The sequence below is a fragment of the Chinchilla lanigera genome, unplaced genomic scaffold (assembly GCF_000276665.1).
Source record: "Chinchilla lanigera isolate Chin_1 unplaced genomic scaffold, ChiLan1.0 scaffold00105, whole genome shotgun sequence".
NCBI classification, from domain to species: domain Eukaryota; kingdom Metazoa; phylum Chordata; class Mammalia; order Rodentia; family Chinchillidae; genus Chinchilla; species Chinchilla lanigera.
The window spans coordinates 4,633,940-4,655,831 of NW_004955506.1; the positions used below are offsets into that span (position 1 = coordinate 4,633,940).

A 21,892-nucleotide genomic window follows, 5' to 3' on the forward strand; every position below is an offset into this window, starting at 1 on the left:
ATACCTTAGCGGGACAGTTAATGTTTTAGATTTCTTACCAATTGAATGATTTAAATTAACCCCCTTTCTGATATTTTCCCCCCATTACTGAAGATTGAACTTGGGGTCTTGAGCATTCCAGGAAAGTGCTGTACCACTGAGCTTCCTCCCCAGCCCTTTTAAAATTTTATCTTGAGACAGGGCTAAGATGCCTAGACTGGCTTTCCATGTGTGATCCCCCTGCCTCAGCCTCCCAAATAGCTAGGACTACAGATATGCACCACTGCACCGAGCTCCCTGCCCATTTTTAAGTAAAATGATGTTTCCAGCAACATCTGTGGATGCGTATCTTGGGACTTGGATTGGCAGAGCTCCCTAAGGGACAGGCAGGAGAAAAAGTGAAACTGGAAGCTCATGGGGACCCCAGCACAGTTTTGAGTTTCTCTCATCACCCCAGGTCCCATGTCTCTTCCTTGGAGGTACACTGGGGAAGCTTCCTAGAGCCAGGGACAGTGCCTTTGTCATTTAGGGCTCCCTGGGAGCATCGTGTGATGTAAGGTGCAGTCTGAGTGCTTGGAGTGGGGTTGTTGAATGAATGTGCAAAGCAGGGCTCTCTGGATAGAGTTAAGTGGTATTAGGTACCTGGAAAGGCAGCAAAATCCTTGGCGAGGAGTAAGGAGGTTTCTGCTGGAGCAGAGGGGACAAACGGGTGGGGCACACAGAGAGGAGGCTTTGTCTTTGTTATCAGTGCTCCTGAGAGCATCTGTCTGTCTCTGTCCTTGCTTCCCCATTGGGAAGAACAGGAAGGACACCAAGCCACTGCTGTGTGCAGGATGGTTGTAGATGCTTGCCTTCCCCCATTAGTACCTCTGATGAGACGGTCAGAGTGGTAGGCAGGCCAGGAAATTGGTGGAGTCCTGTCAGTGTGCACAGCAAGGTGTTGATCTCTTCTGATTATGATACTTAAGGTTGGAACTTGGGTGCTGACATCATTGCTTGGCTGTTGGGGAGCTCCGGATGGGGACACAAGGTGCCGACCCTCTCTGATGGGTCAAGTGGGGATCTGGGCAGGACTCCAACCCTATATCTTGCCTTCTCCGCTGGGCTACAGCTGTCCTTTGCGTGCAAAAGAACTTGTTGCAGGTGACCACAGCCTCATTTCCTTTGGCGGACCATAGAAGCTTCGAGGAGGTACACACTGTGTTTGGGTTTTGTGGCTGCAGCAACAACCCCAAACAGACTAGAGAAGCTTAAAATGACATCCAGATATTCTCTCCTGGGTCTAGAGGCCAAAGTCCAAAGTCAAGGTGTTGGCAGGGATAGTTCCCTCTGAAGGATCTCAGGAGAATCAGCACCAGACCTCTCCTCTGTTTTCCAGTGGGTGCTTGCAATCCTTTTCATGCCTCACCTTATACACATTACTCCAATATGAGGCCTCAGTGGTCTCCCAAAGTGTTTGTGTGTCCAAATTTTCCTTCTTTTAAGGAAGTCCATCAATGCATTAGAGTCCACTGAAGTACAGTGTGAACCCTCCTGGACTTGATCCTCTTCCTTCACAGGAATGAGAGGTTAGACCTTGGGCATTATCTCGTGGAGAAAAAAGTGCAACTCATGTAGATACTTAAAACTGTACCTGTCCCTAAGCCTGGGTCCTGGACTCTGCTTTCAGAAACACCTAATCTAGGGATGGCAGCAAAGAAGGCATGCATGTGGAGCAGGTGGTGTGCGGTTGAGGCATGAACACATCTGTCATGGAGGCAGGATGGAGCTGTGCAGAGGGAGAGGCAGAGGTGCCAAAAGGTCATTGGTGAGTAAGACTCCAGGGGAGCAGGAAAGGCGGGACCAGGACACAGGACTAGGAAGGAGGTGGGAACCTTAAACTTCAGTGACCAGGGAGAAAAGATGGAGCCCACAGTGTGTGTGTGTTTGTGCACTGTGCACTCAGGTTCAGTGTGCAAATCCCATTCCAAGATAGAGAAGTGACCTGTGCCCATCCTTCCAGCACCATCCTGCAGCCCCCTGTTTGCAGACCCCCCTCTAACTGGGAGAAAACCTCCTCCCTGTGGGACAACAGATGAGAAGGTGCTTGGAAGACCAAAGCAATGTTCTTCATTGAACATTTCATGACGTATAGCCCTGCATGACTGCACTGTCAAACATTAATAGCTCATCTATTCTTGGATTCATAATAATGATCAATGCCCCTGGGACAATTAAAACGCCATCACAAGTGTTGACATTTTTTTCTGGGGTGAGCAGAGCTTTGGGAAGGAACAAAAGGAAGCTTACTAGAAAACTGACAAACTTCAGGACCCAGCAGGAGCTTCCTTCTTCCTGAGCACAGAATCAGGGTCAGGTGATGCTTCACACACATGGAGTGCATTCCCACATGGAGTGTGTTCCCGTCTGCGGCACCATCCCTGCATCTTCTCATCTGACATGCACAGCAGCACTGAGGTGGGCAGACTCGGAAGCGTATTTACACCTCGGAATTGAGTCCCTCTAGGGGAGCAGGAGGGAGGGAGGGAGAGTGTAGGAGAGTGTGCAGGCATAAGCATGGGTAGGGCCAAGTTCTTTTTTATTGTCTCCTCTTGATAGTTGGTGGCAGATTGCATTCTTGTATCCAAACCTTTTCATCCTTCCTCAGTATAGAATTTCTCATTTGTGTCTTTTGCAAAGTGGTTTTGCAGTCCTCCAGTCCAGAATAGAGGCAGAGTTTGGGGGTCCCATTGGTGCTGGTGTGGCCACACACCATGGTTACATCCAGAGCCAAGCAGCTGCAGACCTGAATCCACAAAGAGGAGAGAAGGTCCATCATTGTTGTTCCAAGTCTGAGATTTCTGGAATTGTTTGTTACGCAGCTTTACTATTATAGCTTACTAGCTTACAAATCATAGGTTCCCCTACTGGAACACAGCTGAGCTACCCTTGCCTAACACCTGGGCTGAGGTGACCTTGGGGAGAAGGAAGTGTATGCATATATTGATCAGGGCTCAGGCCTACCCACGAGACAGGTAGTCAGTGCTACTGGGACCCGGGCTGGTGGTAGAGGGATAGAGAGACAACTTCTTGGTGTCCAGGGGTGGCTATAGTACCCTGACATGCTCCTGTCGCAGGAATCCAGTGGTCCTGGGGATGTTCCACCATCCCCAGAAATAGTCATTTGAGGCACAAGGAGACCGAAGCCCCAGTCTCACTCCAGTAAGACTTGGAAGCCATTCTGCACACACGAGTCCACGTAGTTCGTGGCAGATTTGTTTCTTACAGGAAGTGACCAATGTGGCACCTACCATCAGGGCCAAAAAGCCAGGCCACACTGAACATTTGATTCACTGCCCTGTAGAGTCTTTTTGTTTTCAGATGTCATATGAAATCTTTTTGTGTTACCATGACCTACCTCCAGGCCCATCTGAGTTAGGGTGGGATGGGAGAATTGGACATAAGGGTCGGGGACAAAAACTCTTACTCTGGCAGTTCCCAGAAAGCTAACAAAGAGGTCAACACACCCAAGTGACATGGTTACAGTCTCATGCCCTACATGGGCTTGTTTCATCCTGCTGCAATCTGCAGTCCTGAGGCCTGAGGGGCTGAAGTGCTTGCCTGAAGTCACCAGCTATAGGATGAAAGCAGGTGGTAGGTGCGGACCAGTCCTGGCTTATGCGTTACAGAGCCACATGTATCCCCCTTCTTGAGGGGCTCTCCCTGAGTACAGCTGGATGTACCTTTGCTCTGCCTGGCCCCTGCACAGGGAGGGCATGGAGCTGACTGCTGGTTGGTCTCCATGGTAACAGCTGATGAACTATATCACACTGTGAGCCTCGAGCTGCCTCAGAGTGTGAGTGGCTGGCTGAGATGGCAGGGACCATGGAGGATGGAAGCTGCAGAGTGGGGGCAGGGTGGGTGCCCATGGGCCCTCCCCACCACGGCCATTCTAAAGGTGCTCAGTTGTATCTCAATTGGCCCTGGTCCTGGAGGTGGAGTTTTGCTCTCCTCTGGGAAACTGTTCATTCCAAACCTATCACTTTCCTGTTCTTTGTATTTTTTTTTTTTTTTTTTTTTTTTTTTTTTTGTGGTACTGAAGTGGAGCCCAGGATCTCTCCCATGCCAGACAAGTACCCCACCCTGAGCCATATGCCCAGCCCTCCATATGCATTTCACCAACAGTTACCATATGCTTGGCAGGAGGATCTGCTCTCAAGGGGATGACAGTCCAGAGAGGGAGGCAGGCAGTTCATCAGGCAGTTCCTGTCCTCCAAGGTTCAGCAGGAGGTTCCAGTCCTCTGAAATTGATTGGAGGTGGGGGAAGTTTGGGGCACAATACAACCCCCCAGGAGAGGCACCTGCCCCATGCTTGGGACAGCAATGTCATTCAGAAGAGAAGGATATTTGTCTGGCACCTAAAGATGCGCAGTCAGTTCTGGGTAAGTCCTGGAAGGCAAGGGACTTAGGTGTGGGGTACAAGGGATCCAGGTGTGTGTGTGTGTGTGTGTGTGTGTGTGTGTATGTGTGTGTGTATTTTGTGGGGAGGTGACAAAGAGATCCAGTCTTGTAGGATAGGGGACTCTTGGGTAAGGAGTAAGGGATCCCAGTGTGGAATTCAAGGGATTCAGGTGTTGGCAGCAAGAGACCCAGGTGTGAAAGGTAAGGGATCCAGGTGTCTAGTTCAAGAAACTCAGGAGTTCAGGACAAGGTACCCATGTATGAGGGCAAGGGAATCCAGGTGTAAGTTTCCAGAGATTCAAATGTGAGATTCAACAGATCCAGGTGCAAGGGGTAAAAGATGTGGTGTAGGGAGGAAGGTGATGGAGACTGCTATGAAGCAGCTCTGAGCAGGACTTAATATTAACCAATTGGCTTTCCATGTCTACTTGTGAGTTGTCCAAAGCTTAGGCACCTTGTCTGGAGATGGGCAGTGGACTCATAGTAAGTGAACCTCTGTGAGTCACTGGTCCCCTGCTCAGGCCTGTATTGGCCTGTGAAGTTGGGACACCTCAAAGGACAAAGGTCACAGCTGAGGACATTTGACTCCAACCCCAATTAACTAAGAGGAGACTGTAGCTACAGGCATCTCACTCTTGCGGTGAAGGCCTTCCTGGAGATAACATAGTCCTAATTTAACATAAAGTATTACTTGGAGAAGTCCTTAACGGGGTTCCCAAGTCCTGCTCAGTTTCCTGCATTTTCTTCAGTATTCCCCTCCTTTGTTTGAAAACCTAATAAATATGGGCTGCCCAGAGAATCTTGAATTCTGTGAGATGGTTGAACCCTCCTGGAGCCCTAAAATCATTTCAATTCATTTATTTAAGCCTTGGCAGTCCACTCATTTGGGAGACTGTGGGCTGGTCAGCCACAATAACTAAGGGTTATTAATGCAATAGCCAGGGATCCAGGTGATGGGGACCTGGGATCCAGGTGAGGAAGGCCAGGGATCTGGAGGGAGAGGTAAGGATCCAAGTGTAGGAGGCCAGCCTGGACATGGGAGAAAGAGGTCCTGGAGTGAAGGGAAGGGATCCAGGTTGAGAAGTGGGGAGAGCCAGAGAGAGACACAGAGAGGAAGGGGAGGGAGAGAACCTGAGCTCTTGAGGAGGAGGGCATGGGGAGGCAACAGGGCTTTCCCTGGGTCCCAAATCGGTAGGGCAGTGGAAAGGAGTGCTCTAGGCCAGGCCCCAGGCATGGGGACACAGAATTACACATCCTTGCATAGATGAGGAAACAGAAACTCACATAGCTGCCACCCAATAGAGGAGGGATTGGATACCATGGTGGATCCAAGTAAGGGACTTGGATCCTTCCTCCCCACCCCAGAGTCCCCTATCCTACATGCCTGTATCCCTTTGTCACCCCCCGCCCACACACACACATGCAACTGGGTCCTTTGTACCCCACACCTGAGTCCCTTGCCTTCCAGGACTTACCCAGCACTGACTGCTCATCTCTAGGGTGCCAGACAGACATCCTCTGACCCTCTCTGCCCAAGTACCATTGTTCCCAGGTTAAATGTGGGGTCCTTGAGTAGAGTGGATAGGGCTGCCTTTCTCTGAGATCAGAGTTCCTTGGCCTCAGGGATGAGAATGCAGGGTGGGCTCCAGGCCTGGCTCTCAACCATCTCAGCACGCATCTGGTCTCATGGCTCTAGGTACAGACCCTAGTGCTCCAGGCAGTCGCACAGTGGGTCCTGTGGGGATTCTCACCTCTGCAGGTAGGCTGGGCTCTGCAGGCAGGTTGTGACACCTGGGAACACCAGCGACCCTGGGGAATCAGTCTGAGAAGGAATCTAGTCTTGCCAATCCTCCCACAGGGTTGTTGTTTATGCACCAAAAGTCTAAAGGGAATACGAGCCTGGACTGTTCCAAGATGCTGGGTGGAAATAAGCCAGCTATGCCCGTCCCCAGAGGCTCCAGATTTAGATGAACGGAGGGCTGGAAGGTTCTTTGGCTGAGCACTAGATAAACAGCTTACGTCACCTGCCCAGAGGAGCTGTCAGGAAATCCCCTGGTTCCTGGGCGAGGTGACGCTTAACTCCTTCCTGGTAGGAGTGGGGCCTACTGGCCTTGACAGTGGAGTTGGGAGAGTGCAGTGATCCAATCCCATGGGAGGGGAGATGCATCTGGGACCTGAGGTCTTCCGGACAGGGAACAGTAGTCCTTGCACATCTGGTGTACCAGGTAGGAAACAAGGACCACCTGTCTTCCTGTCAGTGCTTTCTGTGTGGCAGACATGCTGGGCAGTGCTGTGACTGTGGGGTTTTCCCTGCCCTTCTTTCCTCCTCCTCCCAGCTCTCTGCACGTCCCTCACACATGTACACTTACATATATGAGTGAGTTGAGCTAGGGATATAACTTAGTGGCACAGGTGCCTGTCTGGCAAGCGCAAGGTCCAGAGTTCGATTCCCGGTACAAAATAAAGTCACAATGAGTGAGTTGCATGCATGTGTATTGGCACACACATACCTACACACATATTTGCACACATGTACACACTTGCACACACTGCATTTGCAAACATACACCTACACACTTTTGGCAACATGCTCCTCTGTTCGCACACCACACACCCCTCTGCACCAATATGTGTTCACATGTGCACTTGCACACACCCATACGCACATGCACACATGGACACACATTTGCACTCCTGCACATCATATACTTGCACATACAGCAAATTTAAATGCATGAACACACACATTTTAGTGCCCATCCCACGGCACAAGCCTCTATCTCAGTCTCCCTGGTTACTTTTCTCTCCTGTGTCTCCCCACTTGCTGCCTCCACTGGAAGGGGCCTGGCCTTGTGCCTACCCCTCCGACTGTCCCTTGTCTGTCTCTCTCCTGCAGTGCAGGAGGCTTCCTGATTAAGCTGACATCTCCCCCTGAGCTGGCCACAGCCCAGTGGAAATCTCTAGGGTGTGAGGCCAAGAGAAAACCACACTTATGCTCACTGTGGGTCCCTGAAGCCCTTGTCCTCTGAGGAGCAGGGGGATGTGTAAGTGTGAGATGGGTTGGGGGAAGGGTGCTCTTGCCATATCTCTCTGGACAAAACCAGGCCTCATGATCTAGGAGAAGGGAAAACCATGTCACCTAGTTGTGCTCCCTTGGGCACAGGGAGCTCTCCAGGCGCCTTCATCTGAGGCTCTGCCTCTTGCTTCCTGGACTTACCCTTTGGGTCCTGTAACCAGTTTTGAGTGGGCAGATGGACCTTTGTCTCGGTTACTTTTTTCTCGTAGCTGGGACAAAATACCTGACACCCAAAATTAAGGAAGGAAAGGTTTATTTCGCTTACAGTTTGTGGAGGTTTCAGTCCGTACTTGGCAAGTTACAAGGCAGAGTGGCACATGGCAGAGGGCTACAGCTCATTGCAGCAGAACACAGCAAAACAACAAAAACAAAAGCCAGGAATAGCTGCAAGCAGCCTCTTCCTCTCCCGTTACATATGCAAACTATCACCCCAGGGCGGGTGTAGCTCTCACACCCATAATCAATCAAACTCTAAAAGCCTGCCCCATGGCTGCATGAGGCTTTGGGGGGACACCCAGACACAAACCGTAACAGCCCTCTTCCTGAGCTTGCTCTTTAGCCTCGGCAGTGGACACTGCTGATGCGAGTGGTGCCCCTGGCATGGTTCTGTGTGGAGGTGACCCCTGAGAAAGAGCTCAGGCTCCTTTAGTTTTTCAGCCTGGATGGGCTTCTGCCCCAGGGATCCTGGGCTTGGGGCCAGAGGCCCTGGGAATTTTCTCTCCTGGCTCTGCCTAGCTATCTGACAGGTGTGAGGAGAGGTACACACTCTCCACCATTGAGTCCTGCCAATGGGGCCCAGAGCTGCTTTGGCTGGCGCACAGGGGATGGCCTGGCTGAGTCGTAGCACTGCACTTGGGAAACAGTCTTTGCTGCACATCTGCTATGTGTCCAGCACTGGTCTAAGGATGTCTGAGTGATACCAGGTGTGGCGATTTAGAGTCAATGCTCTTAGTACCTGGATCCCTCCAGTTATAGTCTTGATCACTCAATAAATATGTAGCTAATAGATTTGATCTGATCAGAACCCTGACAGCCTGGCTCTGGGACCCACGCTGTAACCACTGAGCCATGCAACCTCTCCAGAGATGCGAGGCTTGCTGGCATCGCACCCCTCTGTTTCCCAGGAAAGCGACTGCTAGCAGCTCTCCCCTTGTAGGCTTATTGATGGGCAGCCAAGGAACTGCCTCTCCTCCAGGAAGGGTCCAGGTTGGGTCTTCTCCAACTGGCTCTTCCTCAGATGTGGGTCCTGACCTTCCCGTGTGGGTAGGGGGAGGTGGCCAAGAGGGCTGGTTCAGGACAGAGCTGGGAGGTGACATGGATGAAGGCATGTTGAGGTTTTTTGAAACACTAAGCCGAGCAGGGTCCTGGCCTAGCCTGGAGCAGATGCCCAACCTCCTCTTCTATGTGGCCAGTGCAGGTGAGAGGGAGGACTACTGACAGCTTGAGTCCCTGGGGGAACAAGGCCTGGAAGCTGCCCCACAGGGAGGTCACCTTCCCCTGCCACCGTGGACCTCAGGCTCTTGCCTTCAGGTAGGAAGAGAATTTTCTGTGGGTGCTGAGTCTCCTGTCCCCAGCTCCAACAGACACCAGCAGGGATGTGGTGGTAGACCCTGGTCCCCTAAGGTCCTGACCTCCTTGTTGCTACAAGGCCAGACCCCAACCTTGCCAGTTCTCCCAGCCCCCGGCCACTCCCTTCTCCTGCTGCTGCGCAGTGAGGGCTGCAGGAGAGCCTCCCGCAGCGAGGGGGCAGGAGAAAGAACTTCACAGGTGAACAAATAGTAGAGCATCAGACATTCTTCCCGAGCCTCATTTTGTCTCCTTTCATGCTAACTTTCCCTCTATTAGGAGCATTTTGAAAAAGATGAAAAGAGAGGAAGAAAAAAGGGAGGATGAGAGGGCACGCAGGACACCTGCGAATCCTTTCAGCCACCTGCTGCTGTTCAGGTCTGAGCTGAATAGTGGGAAATTGGAGGATGCTGGAGGGGCGCCCTTCATTCCTACGCTGCTGTTGGGCTGTGTCAGGCAGAAGAGGTGATAGGGATGGGGTTGGCAGGGCCCTGCATCCTGGGACAGCCCCTATTCTGCTACCCAGCGTTGCTTGTGCCTGGCACATGCTGATGCTCACTAATTTCTTGTTGAATGAAAGGGGGAAAAATCAATAAATAGAAGGGTCTAGACTTTTCTGGCATGATGTGTGAGTGTGGGGGGCTTCCAGACCTCCTTCTTTATGAGACTCTAAGGCAAGAAAGAGGAGATTTGGTAAAGGATCAAACAAGGGGGCAGGTAAGCACAACCTCACTGTTGGTCCCAATGGCGCTACCCGCGGATACAGTTGTTCTGGGTGTGGGTGTTTTGCAGTGTGGGGGGGACTGGGTTGAGTAGTTGCTCCTCCCCTTCCCCCACCCCCTTCTTTCCCCTCCTCTTTTCCTCCCATCAGGTGCTCCTGGGTCTGACCTCAGAACATACTTAGAAGACCCAAGGGGCAACAGCAGCATCAGAACAAGGTAGTGTTGGGCAGAGTCAAAGCACAGTGAGATGTTAGAGTTACCTTTGAATCCATGTGACAGCATGAGACCCAGCTGCTGATGCCTTCAATCACATGGATGGGCCTTGGAGACATGGGAAAGGGAAGAAGCTGGAGCCCAGAGGCTTCTCTGCTTATGACATTCTAGAACTTGGGAATGAAAACCTGAGGCCAAGATGGGGTAGGCTGGGGAACCGGCAGCAGAGGGGCAGAAGGAAATTTCTGGGATCCTGGAAGTATTCTCTCCCTAGATTGTGGGAGCAGTTCCATATCCTATACATGTGTCATTACCCATCAAATGTACCCTTCAAGTTGACGTTCTATCACACTGTGTTGTACTTCAATGAGGCTTTTTTTTTTTTTTGAAAGTTACTATTTATTGCAGTCCTGTGTTCTAGGCATGAGCCAGGACCATCATCATAGGATTTTCAGGACCCACAGCAACCCTGCCCATCTTTTTAGAGATAAGGACACAGGCCTGGTGAGGCCATATAGCTCGTAGCTCAGCTAGGGGAGAAAAGCTGGGGCTTCTAGGGGATCAGACTCCAACCGTGGGGGCTGCAGACTCTGGTCCCACAGACTCTGGGCTCTGGACTCACAAATGATTTGCTGTGCGAGATCTGCCCTCCATTATCAGCAGCCTGCTCACCTTCCTATTTAAATCCAGTCTATTTGATCCATGGACTTTTTTGAAATCAGAGTTTGGTCAAGCTTGGCCCCCAGCAACGCCCTCAGGGCCCCCAGGCAAGCACTCAGATCCTCTGTCCTGAAGGGAGCCCCAGGCTTGCCTCTCTCCCGCTCCATCTTTCTCCTTCTCCCTCCTTTCTCTTGCTCGATATCGGCATATTTGTCACACTTATTTCATTTCTCCTCCAGCTCGGAGACACAAGGTGAGCGGAAGGAGAGCTGTTTGGGTGAGGATTAGGAAGGCATGGAAACCATGGAAACCACTCAGAAAGCCCCCAAAGCTGCAGTCTTCAGGATGCTTGCTGCACTGCCATTGGCCAGTCGTTTGTACCCTCTCTCCAAGGTGACACGCGACTTGTATTTATTTCCCCCTTTTGTGTACCTCTTCCCTTCCGTGCTGTCCTGGGGAACTCACAAATCCAGCTGGGGCAAGAAGCGGCCCCTAGAATAGAGTTCAGTAAGGCACTAATATGTGTGTTTTTGTTTTTTAAACTCTGATGTTTTTAGGCTCATTTCCTGGTATTTTCTCCATCCCTCTAGGAGGCAGCTCCCCTTTTCAGTGATAGAAGGCAGCAGTGGAAAATGTGATTATGAAAATGTGAAATGACAGAGAGGGTGCCGGCTTCTGGAGGAGGCTTGGTGGGGATGGCTCTCCTTGGCTGCCAGAGCAGGCCAGGGCCCTGCCTACAACTCTGAGAAGTCCTCCCAGGGGCTGAAGGCTCTTAGCACAATCTGAGCCCAGTGAGAGTTTCCTGAAGGTTCTGGTGAGATTCAAAATCCTGCGGACAGCCTGGATCTTCCTATGTTTTCTTTTACATAAATGCATTGTGCAGGTTAATTGTTATCCAAATGCTCAAGTGTTTCCAATTTCAGAGTTTTTCTGGTTTCAGAATACTTGCATAGACTTTGCTAGCTGAGCTGTCCTAACCAAAGTTCAAAATGCTCCCAAATCTGAAACTTAGCCACCTTATGAATTTAGGGAGGTTACTGGCTGCTGGTTGTACCTCTCAACCCTCTCCTTCCTGAGTAGTAATGATAAGAAGAGTCCCTTACATTGGACTTTGCTCCGATTGCTTTTCTATCTTGCATTTTATTTCTTTCCAGCAATGCCCTGGAAAATAGGCTGGTTAGGTGTTTTTCAACCTAACCTCCAGAGAAAAAGCAGACCCAAGAGTGTGGGTAGCAGGTATAAGACTAGGCCCCAAGCACCCTGCTCCCTACCAAGCTCTGCCAGAATGCTTGGTCACACGGGCTAATAGCTTTGATGGATCCGATTGTTGGGGCTGTGGGTGGACTTTTCCTGGTAGGCTCAAGACGTGATACCTGGCCAAGAAGGACACTTACTTAAAGGTGACAGGCAGTGCAGGGTCCCTGTCCTTCTCTTGCTTCCAGGCTCATGTTCCAGCTCAGTAGACAGCGAGTGACACTACTCTTCCCTCCCCATGCTGCCCCTCACCTATGCTGCACCCTGAGGCTCCTTCCTCAACCTCTCTTCCCCCTCTTGGTTAGGGCTCTGTCCTCACTGCTATGGCTTGATATAATTTGTCCCAAAAGGTTCCCATGCTGCAGGTTGGTCCCCAGTGCAATGCTACTGGGAAGTGGGGCCTCGTGGGAGCCCATTAGATCGTTGTGGATTGATGCCCACGTGTTGGGAGTATGTTAGATCTATTGGAGCTGGGTAGGTTACCCTGAGAGTGGGTTGTTATAAAGTGAATTTGGCTGTCTCAGCTTGCTCTCTTGCTTCTTCTCCCACTGTGTAATCTCTCTCTCTCTTGCATGTGCTCCTGCCATGGAACCTCCAAAATTGGGTGCTAAATAAACCTCTTTTCTTTATAACCTCGGGTATTTTGTTACAGCAACACAAAATGGACTCAGACATCTACAGAGCCATTAACGTTACTGTGGTGATGTCTCTGGTGACTTTAGTTTTTGCTTAAATGCATAACTACCTTATTATCTCAGATCCTGGGTTGCCTAGACTCCTCTGGGAGGATCTTCTGGCTGCGGCTGTGCTCATAAACATGACTGATGAAGTCAGAGTCCCCAAGATGCCTCACTCACATGACTGGCATTTGGCATTGACTCTTAACTCGTTGCTCAACCAAGGCTGCAGATTGGAATGGCTACGTATGTCCCAGGCCAGGCTGGGTTCTGAGAAAGGGGATCCTCCAAAGTCCCTGCAAGAAAGAAGTTGTGGAAGCTTCAGCCTCCTCAAGATGAGACCCAGAACTGGCACAGCGTCCTGTGTGTTTTCTTGCTTGTCGACTGTCTGATTGCATCTTGAGTATCAACTCCAGTGGACCATGTGAGGCCACATCTAAACTGACTGCTCTGGCTATGGGGTGTGGCTGGCCTGAACGTTGCTGGGGCCCCTCCTCCTCAGCCTCTCAGCCTCCCTCTCTGGTGCTTCTCTCCCTCCTCCGTCTTCCCTTCCAGACCTCCCTGATGCATCCTCTGCAGTTTCCTTCCTCTATATTTCATCCATGCCTCTTTTCTTGCACAACTCCTCATGCTGTCCCTTACCTGTGCTGCACCCCTGAGGCTCACACCTAAGAACAGGCTAGGGTGTCCAACGCTCCTTCAGACATTCCCAGTGGAGGCTAGATTAAGAATTCCAAAGTGCTTCCCTCCTGCACATTCAGAGAAGAACTTGGCATCCTCCTCCCAACTCATCTTTCCTTGTATGGTTCCAGACTTGCTGCCCCAGACTTCCCGCTAAACCAGGCCTCCCAAGTATTCTTGATGATGGAACAGGCACTACCTGTGTAATCAGAAAGACAACCAGAAGTCAATTAGAAAAATAAAAGCAAGGAGTGTTTGTGGTCCCAGGCTTCCTCTTTAGAGAGGAAGGAGAGAGAAAGCTGGTTAAAATGGAGATTTGGGAGCAGCCCCAGCTTAATTGGAAAACCACATTGGTGCAGGCTGGAGAAGCTTCAGGAATGGCAAACAGCTTTTCCCTGCTCAAAGGAATTTTCTGGAAACCATAATGGCCGCCCTTCCTAACCACAGGCTGGTCTTTCTGGCAGGATTAGCACAAGTGTGTGGTCGGGGTGGCCAGGCTGGAGCCAGCCTGGATATATCGGCAGTCTGAGTTCCCTCTGTGCCGACAAGTGGGGCCCAGGATTCAAGGGAGCTGGAGGCGCCCCAGATCTCCAGTTTGTCTTGAACAGGAATAGGGCCCAGCTCCCCACCCTCACCACCACCAACTTTCTGCTTTTTCAGGAATCAAGACATTTCTAGAATCAAGGTTTCAGGAATCAAGAAGGTGCAGAGGAGGGGAAAGGAGCCCAAGTTTGCTAAATGCAGGGCAGCTTCATATCCTTTCTCCTGTCTAGTCCTTTGGGAGGTCTGCTGTCTTTTCTTCTTTTCTAAAGAGGAAACAGGCTGCATAACTGTGCCCAAAATGAGAGAGGAGGCACTGGAATAGCACTCAGATCTGTCTGATTGCACATGACTCTGGATGCTGTTAGGACAGGGATGTCCTCGAGTTAGTGTGGCTGAGCTGGGTTTTCCTGTAGCATGGCCTGTCGGCCCCCCTCCCCGCTATGTAACAGGACGCTACACTGCTGTGAGATCCAGAGCGGGAGTAAGAGGAAGGCATCTGATCTGTGTGGCACCTGCCTTCTGTGGCCGCAGGAAGATACCAGAGGCTGGTGGGCAGCCCAGAGCTTGCCCTGAAGCAGCAACTGGCAGACAGAGAGCTACCCTGCCCATGTGCCCTGGGCATCCGGGCAATCACACATAGTCAGATCACATACATGCTTTTACATACGCAGTGTGATCGAGATATACAATGAATGTTTAAAATTTATTACAGTAAGAGACACATTTCTATTAATCCCTCTTGGTTTACTCCCCCTCACCTCAAACGCACTTATCCCATCATCATTCCACTTTCTGTAGCAGGTCTGGAAGCCCTCTTTCGTGAGTGCTGTAGTTGCGCTGTTGTGGCTGCCTCGATGACTGGAGTAAATGAAAACTGATTACCTTTCCTGGTCATTTTGACTTTGGAGAAGAGCTAGAAGCTGCACGGTGCCAGGTCCAGTGGGTAGGTGTGCAAGGACACACTGTCATGTTTTTCCAGCCTGTCTTTCTGTTGGATGGCACTCGGCAGCAGCATCCACTGTACATGTTGATCATACCTCATCTCTGCTTTTTAAAGTAACGACTTATAAGATGTAAACAAACTTTGTTCAGAATTGAGAACAAGGTCAGCAGAAATACAATGCCAGCAACTTTTCAAGATAAACTCGTTATGGAGAAGTTTAACGTACACAAAAGCAGAGAGAAGGGCCTCACTCTACTGCACAGGGTGGGTTCCCTGAGATGCACAAGGAATGGAAGCTTTACTGCCTCAGGAGGCATCCAGGAAGGACTTCACTTGTCCTGAGGTTTTATAAAAATTATAAAAATAAAAATTCCAAGGTGGTTTTCTTCGAGTTCCTACATATGTATCAGCTTCAAGCCCTAATAATTCTGGGCCTGCCCTTTTCTACTTGGGAGACTTTGGAGCAGCTCATATCCCCTCGCTCCCTGGTCCTTAGGGTCTGATAAACAGCTGGAGGTGGGGTCTTCATTTTCTAATTGTCCCCCCAGTACTTAGTCCAGTCCTTACTGTTGGCCAAACCAAGTCCCCAGGACTTCCTGTTTTGCCCACAGCACAGGCTCCTGCTCTATCTTTGCCCGAGGGCCAGCAGTGATCCTGGGTACATGGAAAGGCTGCTTATTATGGGTGCTCCTTGCTCTGTACCTCATGGGGCTCCAGTCCTCAACCAGGGATTACCCTTGTACAATGGCATAAACCTATAAACCCAGCAGTTTGGGAGGCTGAGGTAGAAAGATTACAAGTTCAAGCCCAGCCTGGGCAACTTAGTGACTTAGAGAAATGGAAAACAACAACAACAAAAAGGGTTGGGGATGTGGAAAGGCCCTGGGTTCAATCCCCAGTACTGCTAAAACACACACACACACACACACACACACACACACACACACACACAACACACGCAACAAACGAAACTCAACAGGGTTTATTTCACTATGCTTCCACTAGATCAGGGGTTCCCAACCTCCTGTCAGGAACCAGGCTGCACAGCAGGTGAGCAGAGGAAGCCAGAGAGAAACTTCTTATCTGTATTTGTCTCTGCTCCCCATCACTTGACTCACTGCCTGAGCTCCACACACCCCATCAGCTCAGCAGGGGTTTTAGATTCTCCTAGGAGCGTGAACACTGGACTGTGCACGCGAGGGGCCTGGGCTGTGTGCTTCTTTGAATCCTTCTGAATCCGTCTCCTCTCCCTGTCCATGACAAAATTGCTTTCCACAATACCTGCCTTTAGTGCCAAAATGTTGCAGACCGCTGCTCTAGATCAAGCAAGATCCCTCATTCACCTATTCAGCAGTGTGTGCTGGTGCCCACATGTGCTTGGTACCGAGCTAGTGTGAACAGGGAACATATAATTCTTGGTTCCAGGAACTTAACTCCCTAGGGAGAGGCACATAGTCCAGGAAATACAGGGAAGGGCAGGAAGTACATGACCCTGTGCATGGTGGTAGGGCCTTGCCGCTCCCCACTTGTGAGAGAATTGCTGGGACCCTTTGCCCACTCTTGGCCTATTTTGGTCCCTCTATGGCTTGTCCAGGGATGCAAAGCACATGCAGACCACTGAGTCAGGCTGTCCCTATTCCAGGGAGGAGAGCAGCCAGGGCCTGCTGACTAGAGTGGAGGGGGAAGTAGTATTCTTCCTAAGTCCTGCTAACATAAAGGAGGCCCCGAGCCTATTTCTGCAGGTGTCTCTTGACCACTATGATCCCAAAGCAAAGCTCCATTTGCCCTTTAGAGGTTTAATGCCTCTGGTGGGAAATGGGAGAGGGTCTCAGTGCTCTGGGTCTGGCACTGTGTTTTCCCAGCTGGCTCCTGCCACGGGGTCACCTCTTCTCCTTCCTAGGAGGGGCTGACAGTAAATAGCTCAGATTTGGCTTATAAAGAATTGCTATATATATATTTTTTCATGCTTGGGGCTGAATTCAGGGTTTTTACACTGAGCTATATCCTCAGCCTTTTTATTTTTTAGTTTTGAGATAGGGTCTTGCTAAATTGCCCAGGCTGAGCTTGAGTGCATGATCCTCAGCCACCGGCATGCTGGGATTGGAGGGGTGTGCCACCACACCCAGGTACAACTTGCGTTTTATAACTCTATTCAAAGACGTGTGCCTGGAGCTGTTTTTCAGGGCTGTGACCATTCCTCTCCTTCCCATTACTAAAAGATGCATTTGAACAGAGAAGAGAGGGACTGTTCCCCAGAAAGCCCTTCATCCTTTGGGAAATAATCAGTCAAGAGGACCCTATTGGAGGAGGAGCCTTGCAATGCCTTCATTGGTCACAGGGAATCTCTGAGTGGCTTTACATCAAAGGACAAAGGGATGGCAGCCCTGGGGTGACTGCACCTCTCTCTCACCCTGCCACCTTTTCCCATACCCAGCGGGTCACGTGACCCCACCGGTAGCTGTCCAGGAAATTGATGCCCTGTAGGGTGGTGGGAGAAGGTACTGAGTCCTGCAGCCAGTGAGTGTGCTCTCTGGGTCTCTGATGATGTTCTGTAAATGCCTGCTATCCTTGGATGGCCAGGTTTTCTCATCCGTTCATTCATTCATTCTGGGTTTATAACTGCGCTTTGTCCTGGGAGCATACACAGAGCACGGGAGGCAGCTGCTGTCTTACTGGAGCCTGCGGGCTGATGAAGGTAGCTTTCCCAGAGGAGGGGATGGTCCAGCTGGGTTTTGAAGGAGGAGGAGGAGCTGGCTGGGGAGGACGCTGGGTGGGAGAGAGTGTGCTCAAGATGGAGGCCACAGGTGTTGTTGGTAGGGGCTGAGCAGGAGCGGGGGCGGGGTAGGGTTCAGCTTCGGCAGAAACAAGCAGTGTTAGGGCTGGAGATTTAGCTCAGCGGTACAGCGCCTGCCTGGCACGCGCAAGGTCGTGAGTTCGATTCCCGTACCAGAAAAAAAAAAACAATAAAAAGAAACAAGCAGTGCACGAGGTGTCAACACCACAGGCTTGCAAGGGGCACAGAGACCTGGAAGAGGCCCCCGTTTCTGGTGTGGGCAGAGTGGAGGGGCCATTTGTGGAAAAAAGGGGCAGCCTCCAAACCTATCCTGAAGAAGACGCCTCTCTGGTGAGCATCTTTCCAAGGAATCTCGCCTTTGAGATGTCCCGGGTACAAAGGGCACTGCCTTGGACTTAGATTTAGCAGAGACTTGGCTGTGGCAAGGAGTGGAGAGGGAGATGCCTCGTCCATCCTGTGCAGGGACTGTGTGTTTGTCAGGCAGATGAGCCCCTGGGCCCTGCTTTGGTAGCAGGAGGGGCCGGGGCCTCCTCACTTCCCTCGCCCACCGCGCACATCTCAGATCTCAGCACACAGAATAAGAAGGGCTTCGGCAGCCGCCTAAGGACCGCCAAATCAGGTGCGGATGCTCAGAGCCTACATCCCGTTTTGAAGTCTGTTTACTCTACAAAATTAATCTCTTTGATGCCTGCAGAAGAAAGATGCACATTAAACAAAGCCGCAATTCTGAGTTCTGATCTCAGCCGTGGTATAACTCTCCAGCTACAAACTGGGGAAAACCAACAGCCTCGGCTGAGGTTGTGCCTTCTCTGCATGCGGCCTTCTCCGGAGGCCTGAGGACACATTATTCTTTAGCTTTCATTAGTTAATCACACACAGTCTCTCTAGACGCTAGACTGGAGCTGGAAGTCCTCTGTGGCTGTGGGCCTGAGCAGGAGACAAGGTGGGATCTTCTGTGCCAGTTTGGGAGCTGAGACCATGCGGTGTCCATTGCTGAAACAAGACCACCTGTGTGAGGATGTCTTTTCTCCCTCTCGAGTTTTTTTCTTTCTTTCTTTCTTTCTTTCTTTCTTTCTTTCTTTCTTTCTTTCTTTCTTTCTTTCTTTCTTTTGAGATAGGGTCTGATTATGTAGTTCACGCTGCCTTGAACTTGGGGCCATCCTCCTGCCTCATCTTCTGAATGCTGGGATTACAAGTGTGTGCTACCATGCTCAGCTTCCCCCCTTTAAGGGAAGCTGAAAAGCCAAGTGGCTTCTGCAGCCACTCATACCACTGGACGCAGTGGGCAGCGAGGGATGGATGGGACATCTAAGCATCGGGATCTAGGCCCCCTGTCTTCCCTTCAGCTTTATGACCTGAGCTGCTGTCTCATCCTCTGCTTCTTCTTATCAGTGAGTTGGGACATTGTTACGGGCTGGGTTGTGTCACCTCCCACCAACTTCCTAGTTTGAAGTCCTTCCTGCAGGACTTCGAACCGTGACTATTGGGAGATAGGGTTGTTAGACAGGTGACCCAGATTCAATCTGACTGCTGTCCTTCCAAGAAGAAGAAGTTTGGGAACAGAGACACCAGAATGCACACAGAGAGGATGGGAAGATAGAGAGAGGCCTCAGGGGACAGTAGCCTTGCCACCACCTTATCTTGGCCATCTGGCCTGCAGGGCAGCCCTGGTGGATGAGGACAGGAACCACCCCTTCCTGCCTGCAGCCCTTGGTGAGGACCCAGTGATTCAGTGCAGGCGAAAGTATAGGGGATCAGAAGGCAAACTACAATTCTCTTCCATTACTTTTTATCCCATTAAGGAGAAAATTTCATTTGGCTGAGGTATATTTTTAACACCTTGCTAATACTGGTAACTCTCCCCCTATCCTTTAAAAAAATGAGATAAACTCAAATAACATAAAATTAACCATGAACTGTTATAAAGTGTGGCTTTTCTGTGGCATTTAGTGCATTCACAGCATTGTGCGCCTGTCACCTCTGGCTAGTTCTAAGATATTTCACGACCCCAAAAGGAAACACTGTCCTCATTAAGCAGTCACTGCACACGCCTCCCCCTACGCCTGCCTCTTCTCCTCCAAGCCTGGCCACCACTACTTTGCCTTCTGTCTCTGGATTTACTTATTCTGAACATTTCATAGAAATACAGTTATTACACAAGTGACCTTGTGTATCTAGCTTCTTTCACTCTGCCTGATGGTTTCTCATCCATACAGTAGCAGGTGACAGTGCCTCATTCCTTTCTATGACTGAGTAATAGTCCATTGTGTGGATAGACCCCATCATTTTATTCCTGCAGCTTTTGATGGACATGCGGGTTGCTTCTATCCTTTGGCTACTTTGAATTGTGCCGCTACGAAATTAGTGTGTAAGTATTTGGATATCTGTTTTCAGTTCTTTTGGGTATATACCTAGTAGTGGAATTCCTGGGTCATTTGTAACTCTGTGTTTAAAATTTTGAAAAATAGAACTCTGTTTCTAATCAAACAAGAGCATTCTTCAGGATTCAGACGTTCACAGGTGTCTCAGTTACTTTTTCCTCATTGCTGAGACAAAATACTCAATGCCCAAAATTAAAGAGGGAAAGGTTTACTTAGCTCACAGTTTGTGGAGGTTTCAGTCCATAATCAGTTAGCTCCAAGGCAGGGTGGCATGGCATGGGGGCAACAGTTTGTGGCGGTGGAAGACAGCAAAAGCAACAGAGCCAAAAGGGGTAAAATAAAGGGGGCAAAAGGGACAAAAGGGAGAAGCAAGCCTCTTTCCTTCCCTTATATTGCACGCAGGCTACCTGCCCAGGGTGAGTGTGGCACTCACACTGCCAGTCCCAGCACTAGACAATGAAGCAGTCACAAACTCTAGATTTAGACACTTCCGAAAAGCCTGATCCCCATGACCGCAGGAGGCTTTGGGGGAACATCCAGACACAAACCGTAACAACAGGCAAGAGCACGGAGCAGGACTTTAAAGACCTTGACCCTCCCATGCCAAGCACGGAACGCAGGGCCTTGCCCATGCTAGGCAGGCACTCTACCACTGAGCTGTGTTCCAGCCCTGAAGACTTTGATTTTTAATGATATTTGTGTCTACAGAATCAGAAAATCAAATTCTGAATTTTCATCTGGAATAACAACATGGATTTTCCTTTTAAAATAAAAGTTACTTCAAAAAGAGAGCGAATGGAAAAGTGTGGCATAAGTAGGTAACATTAGACGGAGAGCCCCAGGCACAGAGGTGAGTATTTTTGGCTGTTTTGTTTATTCCATATCTCCAGTCCCTCAAATGGTGCCAGGCTCCTTCATTAGGTCCTCAAAGAACATTTGTCCAACGAACGACCATATATGATATACTGATGTACAATATTATCAAGACATATGGTCCAAGTGGGATGTGCAAAGGGTGATCAAGAAATACAGTGAAAGTCTAAATTTAAAAAAACTTATTACAGTAAAAGACTTATTGCAGAGAATGATGGGGCAAGAGCATTCAAATGAGCAAGAGTATTCTGAGGAGGATTAATGGCAATGTGCTTTCTACTGTAATAATTTTTTTTTTTTAAATTTCAACATTCACCATATTTTGTGACCATACCTCATCAGTCTGGCAGAAGTCATAAGGAATCCGGCCGAGCGGCCGACAGACAGACCCGAGGGTGACACATAGCCCACACCACTGCAGCTGGGCCTGGGACTCACGCCGCCGCTATCTAATGCCTCGCCTTACCTGATGTGACTGCTGGTCCTCTCTGCTGCATCCTGGTCAGCTCCGTCAGATTTTGGGGGTGGCCCTCTCCCCATTCTTGTGAGAGCTCAGCTGAGGATAGCCACTTGGTTTTATCGCTCCTGCAGAAGCGGGAGGGCGGGCGGCATTGTGCCCCAGGGACCCTCCCAAGTGTCAGAGCTGAAGTGTCATCTCTTGGCCTTAGGCTTTCTTTCCTGCGCTTGGGGCCAGGTTGGGACCCTCGGGAGAAGGCTGGAAGTGACTTGCTAAGCCTGGGAGCACAAATGAAGATTGGCAGCTGTGGGTGGCTGAAGTTCTTCCACCCTCCAGAATGGCAGGGTGTGGGACACAGCTGTGCCCCGCTTCTGTGGCATTCTGCACAGAGCCGAGTGCAAGCTGGGCCTTTCACCAGTGTGGCGGCGACCCCTCCCCTGTCTGGCCCTCAGTTTGCTCATCTGGGAAATAAAGGAAGGGGGCTCTATCCCTAGCTCCAGAGGGCACAGATTTCATTATTATTCTACTGGTCGAAACCTCTGCTGTTCAGGAGCTACTGATGCTACCTGAAAACTAAGCCAAGGGCACCTTCAACATTGGAGTTCTGGGTAGACAAGTTGTCCTGTATCACGC

At 50.3% G+C, this 21,892-nt stretch overlaps 2 long non-coding RNA genes across 2 annotated transcripts; one reads left to right on the top strand and one right to left on the bottom strand.

The window, feature by feature from the left end:
• Nucleotides 1-2,207: 2,207 nt before the first annotated feature.
• Nucleotides 2,208-6,327, bottom strand: LOC106146933. The gene is made up of 3 exons (XR_001231579.1): nt 6,171-6,327; nt 4,148-4,259; nt 2,208-2,764 (listed from the first exon to the last, which is right to left on the bottom strand). It is a non-coding gene; the product is annotated as an uncharacterized LOC106146933 (long non-coding RNA).
• Nucleotides 6,328-6,522: 195 nt separating this feature from the next.
• Nucleotides 6,523-20,773, top strand: LOC106146953. Its single transcript, XR_001231616.1, has 3 exons — nt 6,523-6,644; nt 19,848-19,916; nt 20,638-20,773. It is a non-coding gene; the product is annotated as an uncharacterized LOC106146953 (long non-coding RNA).
• Nucleotides 20,774-21,892: the final 1,119 nt, after the last annotated feature.